This window comes from Salvelinus sp. IW2-2015, linkage group LG28 (genome assembly GCF_002910315.2).
Source record: "Salvelinus sp. IW2-2015 linkage group LG28, ASM291031v2, whole genome shotgun sequence".
Lineage (NCBI taxonomy): Eukaryota > Metazoa > Chordata > Actinopteri > Salmoniformes > Salmonidae > Salvelinus > Salvelinus sp. IW2-2015.
This window is the reverse complement of record NC_036868.1, coordinates 11,975,359-11,987,370: the sequence shown is the minus strand read 5'-3', so window position 1 is coordinate 11,987,370 and position 12,012 is coordinate 11,975,359. Positions and strand designations below refer to the sequence as shown.

At 40.7% G+C, this 12,012-nt stretch overlaps 1 pseudogene; it reads right to left on the bottom strand.

The window, feature by feature from the left end:
* Nucleotides 1-574: 574 nt before the first annotated feature.
* Nucleotides 575-11,791, bottom strand: LOC139022596 (protein broad-minded-like; annotated as a pseudogene).
* Nucleotides 11,792-12,012: the final 221 nt, after the last annotated feature.

Here is a 12,012-nt window from a genome sequence, read left to right as displayed (position 1 = left end):
ATTGAAGAGGAGTGGGACAACATTCCACAGGCCACAGTCAAAAACCTGATCAACTCTATGCGAAGAAGATGTGTCATGCTGCATGAAGAAAATGGTTGTCACACCAGATACTGACTGGTTTTCTGATCCACACCCCTACCTTTTTGTAAAGGTATCTGTGACCAACAGTCATTCTCAGTCGTGAAATCCATAGATTAGGGCCTAATTTATTTATTTCAATTGCCGGATTACCTTACATGAAATGTAAATCTTTGAAATTATTGTATGTTGTGTTTATATTTTTGTTCAGTATATTTCATAACATTATTCATATCTGTTATTTAATATTTAATACATCTCTAGCACTGTACATCTTTAAATATGTAGAACAATACTGACAGATCTTAGAGGTATAAACAACATTTACAGAGAGCATACACAGTATCAAACCTTTCCTCAATCCAAACAACAGGTAGTATGAGACTCCCCAGGTACACACACTGGTTAATCCTGTCACAAGAAGCCTTTACCTTGTTATTACCAGTCCCAGTCCCAGTGCAGCCTGGGGAGTGAGGGCTGTGGTGTGTCAGCACTGCTAGCTGATTCTCTGAGAGATATTTTTCATGTCTGTCAGTACCATTGTTCTGTAACTGTGCTCCAGACCCTCCATGTACTCCAGGTAATGACTCACTCTGAAGCTCCTCCTGATGGGAAATGAGAGGAGAGAACACAACAACTCTGGTTAGGCTTCCAGTCCAGCCCTCTATGGGCTTGTTGTGTGTGTGTGTGTTTGGTGAGGAGGTTGACATAGCAATATACAACCAACAGCAACGTGAACTTTAACAAMCTGTAATAGTACAGCCAGTGTGTGGGATGGCCTAATATGCAATGACATTTTAACAACTTCAATTGGATCGAGGCCAAATTGCAAGGACAAAATACAATTTAATTTGGGCAATTTGTACAGTCAGCAATTTAATTTAAGGCGTTATAATTACTCTCGGAGTGATACATATTTTATGGTGATTCTCAAGTACACAGACAATACAAAATGAAAAACAGAGGAAATAAACTTTTATGGGTTCATTGGAAAGTCGATGTGTGCAGTGCAAGCGTATTCTGTTTGCTACCTACAGTACACAGCACCCAAAGGAGCGATATCTTAGCCAATGACACAGAACAACCCTGAGCAAACAAGTGCAATGCAAATGCCCTTATATTCACACATTAAATTATGTAGTGGCAGGGGTTAAAGCCCCCAAAAATACCATGATTGAAACTTAAGTCGATCTCAGATCAATTGCCTGGGGCCTAGTTAACCTCCTTTTATTGTAAGAAAGTCATGACCATCATGCTTTTAGGGAAAGAGGATCGTTTTGTACATGTATTAAACTGTGAGTTTGACSAATTCCAGTCCCCTTGCTTAGGGGGTCCGGGTCCTCCCTGGGATCATTTTTATGTAGAAGGACTGAAAAGCTCAGTTCTGGTGACTTTGTACTTTCATTTTTTTCTCTTTTTTTTCTACCCAATTTTGTGGTATCCAATTGGTAGTTACAGTCTTGTCCCATCGCTGCAACTCCCGTACGGACTCGGGAGAGGCGAAGGTCGAGAGCCATGCGACCTCTGAAACACGACCCCGCCAAGCTGCACTGCTTCTTGACACACTGCTCGCTTAACCTGGAAGCCAGCCACACCAATGTGTCGGAGGAAWCACCGTACAACTGGCGACCGAAGTCAGCGTCCATGTGTCCGGCCCACCACAAGGACTCACTAGAGGGCGATGGGACAAGGACATCCCAGCCGGCCAAACCCTCCCCTAACCCGGATGACGCTGGGCCAATTGTGCGCCACCTCATGGGTCTCCCGGTCGCGGCAGGCTGCGACACAGCCCGGGATCGAACCCGGATCTGTAGTGAYGCCTCTAGCAATGCGATGCTATACCTTAGACCGCTGCACCACTCGGGAGGATGTTTACTTTTTAAAAGGACATTCTAAAAAAACATAATGAAAATAAAATTATGCTGACGCTATCTAAAATATAATTTCCACCTCCAGAAATGGGCGCAATAACATATTGGTAAAAATGATTGGACCATCAGTAGTGTAGTGCTATGTTTTATAGGCGAGGGATCGCATTTTTTTATTTAACTACTAAAAGTTTGTACCGACAGATTGAATATCATAAAAAAATAGGTGCATAAAATGCATCCTCCAATTGMAACGTCTGCCTATATGCCCACACATCTTGTCTCAAGAATTATTAATATTTTTAGTACGAATTAAAGCAGATGGTGTTAACAAACTATTAGCATTTCTTGTAGGCCTATTTTGTTTCAACTAAAGCATGCGGTGCCTACTGTTGAGTTTTGGCCGCATGAGGATTTWTTTTTGACTATTCAGCTTCAGATAAGAAATGACTGAGGAGGTGTTTTTGGTGTAACATATTATAGGCCTACTATGCTACAGTAGACTTATATGGTATTATATTCCAATCCTATATTCCAAAATGTAAAATACTAATGAATCATTATGTGATCTTGCGAGACATTTATTCAGCTTTATCTAACTTTACTTAACTAGCACCATTGTGAGAAGTGACATTTGTAATATAATAATAATAAGTGATGAGTAGGACTATTAGGCGTAGGCAACATCTTGATGAGGGTGATTATAAGCGTTTTGAGTGCCCTTCGTATCGTGGTGCTGAAAGGATAGCAGTGTTGTTCTGGGTTCACTGCAGGGTGTCCGTGGAGTTTTATGAACATCAAGGCAGACACAGGGTGAATTTGGATGCTAGATCTCATTGGTGTGATGATAAGGTTCATGCATGGATCAGTTTGTCTTCATATGCAATAGAGATGGTACGTTTCTGTAAGCTAAGCACTCGGACAGTAGGGCGAGTTCAAGTGGGTCGTATAAGACCGTTATGAGAACAGAAGTTTTAGCAACCCCTGGTAGAGTTTTCGGTCTGCGGCTGTTCTTGTTCCATCGGATTTGGCCCGCTCAAAGTGGTCAATTAAATATAATTTATTTACAATTCATCAGAATATATTTTCCAGAAATAATTTTACCATGCAGCTAGGTGTATTCTCAAATTGAAAAAGTGAGGGAGCGTTACATCACTGTGAACCATGTTTATAGCCTATGCATGGTCTATATTATCAGATGTGCTATTAGCAATAAGCATCATCACCTGTAGCCCAACTGATGCAGCATAGTGGCTATAAAATGGACCCAGGCTGAAGCCATCTGCATTTTCTATTATAAAGTATGTCATTGCCCTTTTAAAACGACAATGCCCCTTTAAAAGTTCTGTTGCAACTGAGCCTATACCATGCTTGAATCTCCGGTTGTAAAACTGCATTTGTAAAACAATGCCACACGCACACAACTGAAGTAGAGATTTCTTTTATAATTTAGATTTTTCATGGGGTTGTTTCAGCACCCTTACTTCCCGTGGCTATGAACGTGGTAGCAATGTAAAACTGGGATCCCCCTCTTTTTACAACAAAGGCCAAAACTGCTTTCAAAATAAATTTGAAATAAATTCAAAAGTATTTTCTGCTTTCAAATAAATTCAAAAGTATTGAATTAGGAATAGTTGTGCATTGAATGCTAGTTGTCAGAATACATGTTTCCCTCCTATGGCTCTCACAACTTGAACGCGCCTCGAGAGGAATATTTATCTCACATAGAAAAACCAGAGATGGAAACTCGAGTCTGAGCCTCGGACTTGAGTCGCAAAATGACTTGCGACTTGAGTTAGACTCGTGATCAATTGACTTGAGACTTGACTTGGACTCTAGATGAGAGACTCGTGAACAATGCAAGTCAGTACTGGGATAAGGTTTTGTTGTGCATTCTGTCAGATAACATGGAACAGGCGGCATTGTAACACAGAGATAGTAGTTTAACACAGAGGGCTGAAAAACGTTCTAGAACGTCTGCGTCATTTGTACGTCATTGTAGTACTACAACTGAACAAGCGTAATCAGCAACAATCTCATCAGGTGGTGAGGCTTTCGTTATTACATTTGGTTACAAGAACCTGCATTATAAAGCCAGTGGCAAAAAATGCAAAAAATGAAATGCTGTTTGCAAAATTTGTGGAATTAACATTAAAGATGCAGGCCCAACTACACCCGACATTTGAAAACTCACCGCAAAAGGTCAGTTAGGCTAGCTAGCTAACAACGTTCCAATGTGGTTAGACTAATAGCAGCCTGTTTAGCAGATGGCAGCTTGATATAGCTAGCTTTCTTGTGTGTCATCTCTTTTAGGTAACTGGAAATGTATTACTGTCGAATATTTCCTTGAAAGGTTAAGAGGAGCGTTGTCAGAAAGCTAGGCCTACTTGTTAGCAGAGATTAAATCTCTGCTAACTACATCTCGGCGATATGCATATCACTCTGAGATTTAACATACTTTCTGCTGTAGCCTGGTCCTAGGAAGTAACGTAGTATAAAACGAGAGTTCAAAGCATGCAACTTCTTTGACATTTCTGCTGAAAAATCCCATAGACTATATATATATATTTGTTTGTGTGCTTGTACTTCCATCTCAAGTCAGCAACAACTATCTATCGTGTTGCTCGTCTGCAGGTTCACTGAATTCTACAAAGCAAAGGTGCAGGGACAGAAGGACAGAGCAGCATTGACTCATTCTTGACCACCACAGGTGTCCATGTGTACAGCCAGGGCCACCCCAGGCAGAAGGCCATAACAGAGGCTGTACTGCAAGACCTGATCATTTCCAGCAGTCTGCCTATGTCCTTATTGGACAACCCTCACTTTAGGCCTTTCATGTCAGTGGTAGATGACAAATATAGAACAGTAAGTAGGCCCACGTTGAACGGGCGCCTGCATGACGTAACACTGAACAAAGAGGCTACAATAAAAAGTGCCCTAGAACAGACAGAATCAGTGTCTGTCACTGTAGATATATGGACTGACAGGACCATGAGGGGTTTCATGGGAGTAACGGTCCATTACATGGCCATGGAAGAGAAAAAAAACACCCAGACTGGAGTCAGTTCTGTTGAGCTGTGATAGATTCACAGTGTCACACACTGTGGAAAGAATCAGTGATACATTTGAAGTAATATGTGATAATTTTGGCATAAAGCATCAATTAGATTATATCATATGTGATAACGCTGCAAATATGAAAAAGGCCTTCACAGTTTGTTTCCCCAATGCAAGCAATGATCATGATGATGATTTTGATAACCCCAGCCTATGGGAAGAATTTGGTGAAGAGTACAATGCTGATGTAGAAGCTAAACCAACTGCAGGCAACAGCACTTACAGTGCTTTGCCCATTCATTACAACTGGTGATTAGAGATGGACTAAAGAAAACAAAAATCATAAACAGTGTGATGGCTAAGGTAACTAAACTTTGCAGCTTACTACATACTACCTGTGGTCTGCAAGAAGCATTTGAAGCTGAGATCGGAGCCAATCGTAGTATCCCTGCTGCTGTGTCTACCAGATGGAATTCCATCCTCCGGCTTGTTAAAGCAGTCACCAATCTGAATCAACAAAGCCTCAATACTCTACTTGAGGCCCAAGGACACAAGGAGCTCTGCTTATCACCAGGGGAATGGAGCCAGCTATTGGAGCTAGTGGACATTTTGGACTCTTTTGTCCAGGCCACCGACCTTACTCAGAGGGAGAAAGTGGTGACTCAGTGCTGCCCTTCCTTGTGTACTGTCACTCAACTATCATCTGCAAAGTATACTGAGCACAAGTCGTCACCTAGTCAGTCTAGTAAAAGCACTGCAGCAGTCACTCAAATGCTGATTCCAGGGGGTGTTTGTGAATGTCAGAATGGAGCACTCGGATGAACAGGCAACAAAACCTCCATTTGGTGACAATGTATACATAATGGCTGCACTGCTGGACCCATCTTTCTGCCTGCTCTGGCTTATTCAGGATGTCCTCAAACCACATGAAGATAAAGCTCAATTGAAGGAGATTCTGATTGGTAGATACAATGCATTGCAACATGCAATGTTTTCTATGTCACTTGCATTCAAATAATAACTGTTTTTTCATGTACAATATATACTGTTATATTCTTGATCATATGTTTTGGCTGAGGCATGGAAAGTCATCGTTACGAAGAGCAGTAGTGGAGAAGAAGAACAACCACCTGCCAAAACCTCCAGACTGTTCTCTGGCCTCCGCAACAAGATCAGCAAGAAGAAAGGAGACAAAGCCATGTCAGAGCAGAGATTATTCGCTACATTCAAGTATCTTCTGATGAAAATGAAGTTGATTGCTTGGATTTTTGGACAATCCAAGGCTGCCACCAGTGCCCCAGCGGAGAGAGTGTTTAGTCATGGAGGCCTCATCATGCGCCCTCATCGTGCCAGGCTCAGTGCAAGAACGCTGACAAACTTCATCTTTCTGATATGTAACCTGTCTGCAACATAAATGTTCTCTGTCTTAGGGCAGAGGATGTAATTTGCTACTTGTTACAGGAAATTGTATTTCTGTTGTTAAGTGTCCAGGTCAGTAAGTATATTCTAGGGATAAAGGTCATTACGTTTGATATATAGGATACTTTAGTAGTGCAGTTAACAGTTGTCAGTCATTTTGGTTTACATTCATACTTGTCATTTATCTTCCCTCACCTACAGATGTTTTGTTTGTGTGACAGAATGAAGTGAAATATAGACTGTCTGCCACAAAATACCATGCACTTTAAAATGTTATGTTTGCTTTTTTCCATTTCCGCTACAATTACTTTTATTCATGTAAACTGTCTACATTTTAAAAGGAAATGTATTTTGATTTAAATAGTGCCTGATGTGCTTTCTTTCATACAAGTATAGACTAATGAACAAGGGAGTCTCTTCAAATAATTTACAAGGTTTATAGACCTAACCCACAGCATGCAGAAAGCCATTGCCAAAAGCGATTTGAGACTTGACTTAGACTTGGCCCTAAAAGATTTGAGACTTGACTCTACCTCAAAGACTTGTGAACATCTCTGCATAGAACACACAAGTCGAGAAGGTAAATAGGTAAACTATTATAACATGGTGTTGTCTGATTTTGTTTTAATAACAAACATTACATGGAAAAAATAGTAGTTCTGGAAAGTTACATCCTGAGGGATGAAGTAAATGCTTTAAATTACTTTACCAGCATTATAGACTTATTATTTCATTCCTTTAATTTGAACATCGGAATGCCAGAAACCATCATGCATGTCAGTTTAGTGCATACAGCGTAACAGAGAAAATAAAATATTTGAGAATACATTTATTTTGGAATTTCATAGACCAGACATGCTTCTATCTGTAATGGGCTAGGTCATTTCCAAACCAGCACCCCCAGCACCCTGCTCTAAGGCAGACCTGTTATCTATGTTCACGAGCACATTCACTTACTTGCCCTGTCAAAACAAGGGAGGGCTGTGGTGATAAATGTGGGATTAGCATGAAGAACACTCTACTTAATGGAGTGACATTTCTTCCTGCTCCTTCATGTTCCAAGTTGATAATGGCAATCTTTGTATGAAAAGCCACCCAAATGACCAATATAATTTTCCTGAGTCTTTATCACTTGTCACCCAGAAAAGAGCTGTAAACACCATCAAATGTGCAAAAAGTGATCTATCTAACAGATAAGAATTCATACAGCAAGTTAGGTATACCAACTGTACTGTAGCCTTGCTCCTATTGTTACTGTTAGAGAGAAGCAGGGACGGGAGAAAACATTTAGGAATGCACTTTAGAAAATATCTCAGAGCAGATAGTTGGCTGAGAACCTATGGCAGCATTGTGTAGTGACAGGCAATTTCGTTTGAATAACAAAGAGAGGCTTTAGGGGGACCATTTGATTCATGTAGCATTTGAGTCACCGGCAATGCTTTTTTTACACTCTGTCTTCCACCGCATCGAGCTGCAGACTGACATCCAGAACAATTGTAACAAGTAATTTCCATTTAAATGTTTAATTGAGATGAAATATAGATGTACTAAGCAGCTGCGGATACGTACAAAACCCAACAAACCCATCTGACTGTCTGTCTAAAACGGATCCCCTATTGTTCAAAGCGTGAATCCTCAATGAACACTTACAAAGTAGCATGTTTCACACTGTCCAAGTTGAAGCAAGGACAATGAGGAAATTGTGTAAGCATGTTTCTGTCTAGCTGTATTTGAGGCAAAATGCATGCTACAATTTATCACAACAATATCTCCAGATAAGGCCATGATGTAATATTTTAGTCAAACTACTAACAATCTGTTGATGGAGCTGGGACTYAGTTGTTATCTCTTGTGGACAAATTCACTAGCTCTAGCTGTATGAATATGACTGTACTCTATGGAGAGTGTCTCAGTGTTTCAGGGCTTTGCGGTGCCGCAGGTAGTGTGACTGACAGCCAGCCAGCCTCACCTTAAGGAAGACCTGAATGTCCTGGGACTGCGTGTACTGCAGGTGTTCCAGCACGGCCACACACATGTACACCTGGTAGTTCAGCTGTATCACCACACAGGTGGACACGTATTGGCAGATCTCAGGCCAGCCCAGGTAGTTCCAGAAACACTGGCCCAGCCAGTGCAGACACATCTGGAAAAACACCTACCCACACTAAGAATGTAAACCAGAAAATGACACAGATGAAGGGATGATATTAAGGGTTATGAATGTTTTAATCTAATCCACATGACTTGGAGAAATAAGTACTGAGGCTTTGAGATAGTGGTGCTGTGGAGCATGCTGAGTGGTTGTATGATGTCTATCATGTGCTTTACCTACAAAATTAACTGGAGAGCTTGGCTCTAACAATAATTAACTGGAGAGCTTGGCTCTAACAATAATTAACTGGAGAGCTTGGCTCTAACAATAATTAATGGAGAGCTTGGCTTAACAATAATTAACTGGAGAGCTTGGCTCTAACAAAATTAACTGAGAGCTTGGTCTAACAATAATTAACTGGAGAGCTTGGCTCTAAACAATAATTAACTGGAGAGCTTGGCTCTAACAATAATTTACTGGAGAGCTTGGCTCTAACAATAATTAACTGGAGAGCTTGGCTCTAACAATAATTAACTGGAGAGCTTGGCTCTAACATAATTACTGGAGAGCTTGGCTCTAACAATAATTAACTGGAGAGCTTGGCTCTAAACAATAATTAACTGGAGAGCTTGGCCTCTACAATATTAACTGGAGACTTGGCTCTAACAATAATAACTGGAGAGCTTGGCTCTAACAATAATTAACTGGAGAGCTTGGCTCTAACAATAATTAACTGGAGAGCTTGGCTCTAACAATAATTAACTGAGAGCTTGGCTCTAACAATAATTAACTGGAGAGCTTGGCTCTAACAATATTAACTGGAGAGCTTGGCTCTAACAATAATTAACTGGAGAGCTTGGCTCTAACAATAATTAACTGGAGAGCTTGGCTCTAACAATAATGAACTGTCTTGTTTCTCTACCCAAGATACTGAACCACACAGAGGACAATCATTATTTTGAATGCATAATGTATTGTAATCAAACTCCTATCTTGCCTACATTAAAACAATGACAACTTCTAATTCATTTTTGTAAGAACAGATTCATCCGTAAAATCAACAGTACACTTGACATCCTTTATAGGTCTTTCTAACTGTCTTTTCAAGGTCTTCTCAATAACAGTATTTTGAAGGGAAAGAAGTGACATTCAACTTGAACTATTCAGCCAGACAGAGCTAACGCCAGTCCCAGACGGATCTGCTAGCTCCTCCACCCACTCACTCCACACTGCAATTTACTCTGTATGTTTACCACAGGAGGCTGGTGAAGGGAGGATGGCTCATAATAATGACTGGAATTAAGTGAATGGAATCAAACACAAGGAAACCATGTGTTTGATGTGTCGAGACCATTCAATTTATTCCATTACAGCCATTACTATGAGCCTGTCCTCCTGAATTAAGGTGCCACCAGCCACCTGTGATGTTTACAGTCTGAATATCTCTCCTAGCAACCCCAGATGATGTGGCATAGCTGCAGGTGCACAATATCTTGCCATTCCTGATGGAGGTGACCTCATCTGAAGGTCAGTTTCATTAGTGATTCCTGCTTTGTCATGTTATCAAAACGTATTAGGGCATAATTTCATTCATGGCAAGAACATACTGGATTGATATATAGAGGTTGATTGGGAAGGTGGGTGCAATAGTTTGCACCCAATGACTTTAAATCTATACTGTAAACTCTTTAGCTTAAGATACTCAGTCCCTGATGACACATACGAGATGACAGTCAGCCTGGAACACTGAGCCAAAAGAAGATGAGATCAAAACAAGACTTTCAAGGTGAACTCTTTGTTTGGACATGAACGTTTACGTCAAGGGAATCAAGTGTGGCAAGCCGAACAGTAGAGGGATTCTGCAGCCTCAGTTCTGAACTTCTTTATAGAGAATATGTGTGGCTGTGACCTTGAAGAAAACATATTACACTGTTTCATGAAAAATCATTTCTATTCCATTTCAATGGTTGAAACCAAGGTCAAAATAGTAATTAAGGGTATCCATTTGATTATAATATAATCCTGTGAAAACAGTGGAAAGTGAAAGGACATAGGGTGATATTGTACCTGGGAGGGGGTAAAACCGGACATCCTGAAGGTAGAGAAGACCAGTGGCATTTCAGGCTTCAGCAGCATCTCTACATAGTGTGTTGTACATGAGTAGACTGGATAGATGCCAGCATGAGCAATCTCCATGTGGACGTGAACCTAAAAGGCTAATAAAATAAAAAATGTACAGAGGAGAGGACTTTAACTACAAAAGCCCAGCTCTGTAGGTTAATAGGTAAACGTGTGAAAGTAACATTCAGACAGACAGCTGCTTTGTCTGATTTTCACTCCTCATTTTCCTCAAAATAACAGAATTGTCAGAGCCTGAATGCTTTCGAAGAATGCAGTATGTGTGTGTGTGTGTGTGTGTGTGTGTATGTTCACAGTCAATTTGCTACTACTACTTAATTACTTGTCCCTGTTTTCTTAGGTATTGACAGGATCAATCGCATCAAATTTATAGAGGATTTTGCCACCGCTGTTTAGAAATTCTCCTTCATTGGCGACATGGTGTGCATACTCCCATCTGTCTGCATACATCCTGATTTGCATGCACTGCTGCTCGGATGGCAGAGCTATGAAGAACTATAATCATTTGTGCAAAATCGTCCACGGTAGCATTACCATTTCCAAGACATATTCTTACCCCTGAAACTCTATTAACTTCAGCGTATTCACCAACATCTGCAGAGAGAGATTGCCGTTTCCACATTTTATGGGGACAATGGTAATGACTATGCCACCATAATCTCATCATATTCACCATTTCCATCAAGAAAACATGAGGCATTAACAATCCCTAGTCTACAAAGATACAAACGATAACATAACTCAAAACGTGTACGATTTGGCTCGTGTTGCATAAATTGGGGCGAGAATATTTAGTATTAAAATGCAACTCATTTTTCCAATGCACAGCCATACAAATGACAGTATTTCATAATAATCCAATTGCAGCAGGATTCAGTAGAAGGTCCCACCAAATGAAAGAAGTGTTTATCTCCTCACATACTTTTCACATCCTCTTCCTTGATTACTCCTTAAGCTGCATGCAAATGGAAGGCAGAGAGAGACAGAGGAGAGACAGCAGAGACAACTAAGTTCTATTCGTCAGACTGGAGGCCTCTTGGTATTCAGTCCCTTCCTGGGAGAGCGAGGGGTGGGCTGCTGGACTCATCGATCCGTGGAGCCTAGCGGGCCAGAGGAAGGCCGATGTGAGCAGGTTTATATTTTTTTATTCAACCAGGCAAGTCAGTTAAGAACAAATTCTTATTTACAATGACGGCCTACCAAAGGTAAAAGGCCTCCAACGGGGACGGGGAATAAAATAAAATAAATAAAATAAAAATATAGGACAAAACACACATCACGACAAGAGAGACACCACAACACTACATAAAGAGAGACCAAAGACAACATAGCATGGCAGCAACACATGACAGTACAGTA